This window comes from Stigmatopora argus, chromosome 20 (genome assembly GCF_051989625.1).
Source record: "Stigmatopora argus isolate UIUO_Sarg chromosome 20, RoL_Sarg_1.0, whole genome shotgun sequence".
NCBI classification, from domain to species: domain Eukaryota; kingdom Metazoa; phylum Chordata; class Actinopteri; order Syngnathiformes; family Syngnathidae; genus Stigmatopora; species Stigmatopora argus.
Genome location: NC_135406.1, coordinates 12,381,680 through 12,386,347, shown reverse-complemented (window position 1 = coordinate 12,386,347; position 4,668 = coordinate 12,381,680). Strand labels below are relative to the sequence as shown.

Here is a 4,668-nt window from a genome sequence, read left to right as displayed (position 1 = left end):
AAATTAATAATTCAAAAAAATGTATTGTGTTAGCACCTAATTTCTTCAATAGCTCCCATTATAAATATAAATATTTGAACTTTAAATCTGTATTTATTAAATAAAGTGGCAGGCCGTGCATTTCGCACCTAGGCCTTCAGTAGTGCTATGTCTGAATCAATCCAACCCTCAATAACTATTTCATGACTAGAAAAACCTTTACTGTCGCTACAGCTGTGACACATAAAAATGCATCAATAATAACTTCATAAAATTGAAATATTTAGGAATTTAGCCACATTTTCCTCACCAAAAATCATTTTTATTTGTACACAAAATCCATCCTCCTTTCTTTCCTCGAGAAGATTTCAATTACTCTCTCATACAGATTATCTGTGCGTTTCATATCAGTCAAGAAGTTCTTCTCTATCGCCATCAGAGCTAATGCTGAAAGTCGAGCCTGTCCTGTCGTATTTCTGGCATAAGTTTTTATTCGATTTAGGACTGAAAATGTCCGTTCGAAAGAAGCAGTGGATACGGGGATGGTCACTGCCAAACACACTAATGTGTAAAGCTGCCCCATGCTCTCACTCAGATTTTTCTGCTGAAGGAAGTCAAGGAGATCAGTGGGAGATTTTCCTGCAAAATCATCCATGGCATACATTACAGTCAGTTCTGTTCTTAGCCGAGGCAGATCGAAAAGTGCTCCGTGGCTCTGCGTTAAGCTTGAGAAGGCTGCATGTGGGAAAGTTATCTGGAATTCCCGAAACTTCTGCGGGTCAAGGAGGGAGACAAACACCAGTCTTTCGTGGTCCTGAAATCTGGTCTGCGTCTGGCAAATAATATTGTCCAGAACCCTGTCGTAGAGTTGGTGGTAGTGCGCCGAAGGATCTTGCACTTGACCTCTTCGCGCGCTCGGAGCGCCCGCACTGCGTTCAGTAGCCTCGTAGATTTCCCCGTATCGGCTCCTCTCGCGTTCAACTGTGTCACAAAACTCCTTTACTCTTGCAAGACAAAACTGTACATCCAGTTTGTTGTTCTGTAGTATTGAAAAAAGCACGAATGAATGCTCAAAAATGCTGTTAAATGTGTGAAGCAAAAAACAAAATTCAAAATCATCCAGACATGCTTTAAAATCATCAGCACACCGCACAGACTCCTCGTCGTACTCGTCATGATGCTCAAGGATGTGATGAAACAGTTCCTTTAGAGCATCTCTCTTCTCAAAAACTGTATTGACCAATCTGGATGTGTACTGCCACCGTGTTGGTGCCACACGAGGGAGACGCCGCTGGCAGATTTCGTCCAGCAGCTGTGTGCATCGAGGCGATCTCAAAAAAAATGCAGCAAAGCCATTAAGGTGAGCGAAAAATATTTTGCTTTCTTTAAGCTTTGAGGCCCCCTGAGTCAGTACTAAATTAAGCTGATGTGCATAGCAGTGTATGAATAAAGCTAACGGTGCTCTCTCCTTAACTTTAGCCTGCACCCCATTAAATCCAGAAGACATGACCGCTGCACCGTCATAACACTGTGCCACAACTTTACCCAGACATTCATTTTCCACCAAAAATTGGATGATAAGACCTGCAATGTTGTTGGCTTGATTCCCACTGGTAACATTTTCAAATCTGACGAACCGCTCCTTGACACCTCTGCCCGTGACATAACGCAGAACCAGTGCGAGCTGCGCTGCGTTACTCGCATCTGTCGTCTCATCCACCATAACAGTGACAAACGGTGCTTTATCAACTTCCCTTTTGATCTCTTCCCTCATCACTTCAGCAATGGCAGTGATCAGGTCATTTTGTAATTTGCCCGACGTCCCACTAAACATATTATTAGTGGACAGGTGGTAATGTAAATCTGTGTTTTTCTCAGCAATGAAAGAAAGAAGCTCTACATAATTTCCTTTGTTTGGGGATGCAGCGCTTGCATCGTGTCCCTGAAATGAAAGTTCCTGCTTACCCAAAAAAATGACAGTCTATCAGTCTTTTTAAGATTTCCCTATTTTTCTTAACCTTTTCGTTGTGGCACTCCGTTTCCCTCCGCACTTGCTCGTTAAACTGTAACTCCACTCGGGTTTCCCCAAAAGTTTTGGAGAGCACCGTTGCTTGTAAGTGTCCGGCAGAGCTTTGGTGTGTTTCGTTGCTGCTTTGGTTAAACAAGACAAATTTGCAAATCCAGTGTTGCTCCAAACACCATGTCCATCGGTGGCAAATAACAAGCACTCCCAGCAATACAATTTGCAGTGTTCCTCGGAGCCCGTAAGCCAGGGGTAGCGCTCGTAGTTAGCGAACTGAAAGCGGCGGACACACCCTTTTCCCGGTTGTGACAGGCTTGCTAGCTTTGGAGTTGACCGCCCTTTCTTAATGATGTCCAGCTTTTCTTGAAAAGTCCGTTGTAAGGTTCATCCAATTGTAGGTTTATCAGCTTTCAATAAAAAAGGCATCTGTAGTCATATCTACATTTAATTCTTGCAAGAGAGAATACATCCATCCGCGTCTCCGGCCAAGATCATTCTAACAACTCGAAGTCCGTTTCGCTAATTTATTCATAAGGTTTTAACGCCATGCCCCACAGAAGTCTAAACATTCGTAGAGTCTCACAACAATTTTGCAAAGTTATCAAAACAATTGTACGTCCTGTCGAATCTTCCCGAAAAAGTCCTTGGTTCCCAAGAGCGCTTGTTGTGAGTCCTCCTTCCGAAGCCGTAAACAGTCCTCAGTTCCCAAGAGCACCTGTCCTGAGTCCTCCGAAGCCGAAAACAGTTCGCAGTTCCCAAGAGCAATTGTTGTGAGACCTCTCCCTGCCCATGGCCATTCCCTGTCCTCTCGATGTGAACCACAGTTCTTACTTTAGCAAGGCATGCATTAAAATGGCTTTTATTAATGCCAATAACTCTAACATAAAAGCACAGCGTTCAACACATATATATATTGTTTAATATTGTTACACATTCAGGATGAGCATTACTATTCCTAATAAGCAAATATATTGATTAATATAGTAAGCATGTTTATAATAAGGCTTTCTATTCCTAAATAAGCATTGCAAACACATTTATAATAATGATTACTCCAACATTCCCCCCTATATTATAAATTTGCACATGATCTCCTTAATAAAACTTCCTTTCGGCTTTATTCCATTAATTCATTTTATGGCAAAAAATAGAAATGGGGAGGAAATGTCCGTTTCCGTTGGCTTTAGTTTTACCCGCTCACTGGCACGGCTGGTCTGAAAAGCAAAAAACAAAATCATTTTCGCCCAATTCATCCTCGCAATTACCATGCTCTTGAAATTCACTGCTGTCGTCAGCACGCTTCATTAGTAGGGGATACAATTCATGCAATTTAGAATTTGTAGGGGCAATCGCAGTGGTTATAAGTCGGCTCATCAAAGATCTTAAGCAGGGAATAATACAACACCCACATAATGTCAAAATCGTAGCAAAAAGGGCTAATTGGGCCAAATAAAAAGGACATGCCACCAGCTTTCCAAGGCGGAATTCTCCGACTCCAGAATGCTTCTTCATATTGCGGTTGAGGATCTGCAGGCCACAAATGGCCTGGGTGAGGGACCCACCGGGTGACGTGTTGTTGAGTGCAACATTTTCAAACATTGCATACGCCCCCTTGCTCCGCAAGCAGCATATCAACGGCTATGCGATCCTGGAACGCCATAAGACTGGTGGCTGCCAATTGTTCCTTTATCGCCACAAATCCCTGTTCAGTATAGTTTCCAAGTTTTTGGACATTGTAATGCAGGTAATTTATCCAATCAACATTTTTGTTTGGAGTAATTAAAAGAAAAATATACTCCCAACCTGCTGCGATCTGATTAGCCAACTTATACTCATCTGGTACGCCCCGTGGATGCCAATCGCATCAATGTATGTCGGATCACCCTCTCTCCATGCCGATCGACGCCGTCGCGAGGGGCCCGCCATCATGCCGGATTTCTGTGCAGCCAATTGTATCTCCTCTACTGTAGATGGAAAAACAGACACTGGTAATAGCAGTGAGACCAAGGCACAAAGTCCTGCTGCATTTTGGCAGGCGTCGTATAATTTGTTTTGGCCGCACCACCACCATAGGTCAGAACGTGGTATCAGGGGTGCAGTCTGTTTTAGGACGTGGGTCACATTTATCGCTCCCAGTGCCGGACCGTGCCCTGTGAGGACTAAGCAGGTAAAATGATTAAACACGACATGTGTTGAAAAGTTAGGCTTGTCCTTTGCTGCCGTTGTAACTGGGTAGACATTATTCCATTTCATACATTTTGGGCTTACATCTTTTGTCATTATCTCCTTTACACAATCAGGGGTAATTTGCGCGGGTACTACTCTTAAGAGAGGTCGGCCCCCTACATGTTATACAGGTTTGATTTATAATAGCTGCATTTTCCATCAACAATAACCAATTATTTCTTACCGCCTCCCGTTTGGGAACTCCCCGTTGCAGAAATGAATTCTCTGGTCATCTCAGATTTTAATTTTACTATGGCGGATCCGGGTGTTTCCATCTCTGATGACCTTCTTACCGTCTCCATAGACATGGTTCTCCACCTGCCCATGGACTTAGGAAAAACGTCAGACAAAGATCCACAAGTTAATTTGTCAGTCTGAATTATGATTTGTAATGCCCCCACCGCATGGGTTAATTTTATCGAAGGCCTGATGGTTTTTTC

General features: G+C 43.1%; 1 long non-coding RNA gene across 1 annotated transcript; it reads right to left on the bottom strand.

The window, feature by feature from the left end:
• Nucleotides 1–279: 279 nt before the first annotated feature.
• LOC144065664 (uncharacterized) lies at nt 280–2,110 on the bottom strand. Its single transcript, XR_013297246.1, has 2 exons — nt 1,128–2,110; nt 280–1,018 (listed from the first exon to the last, which is right to left on the bottom strand). It is a non-coding gene; the product is annotated as an uncharacterized LOC144065664 (long non-coding RNA).
• Between the last annotated feature and the right edge of the window lie 2,558 nt (nt 2,111–4,668).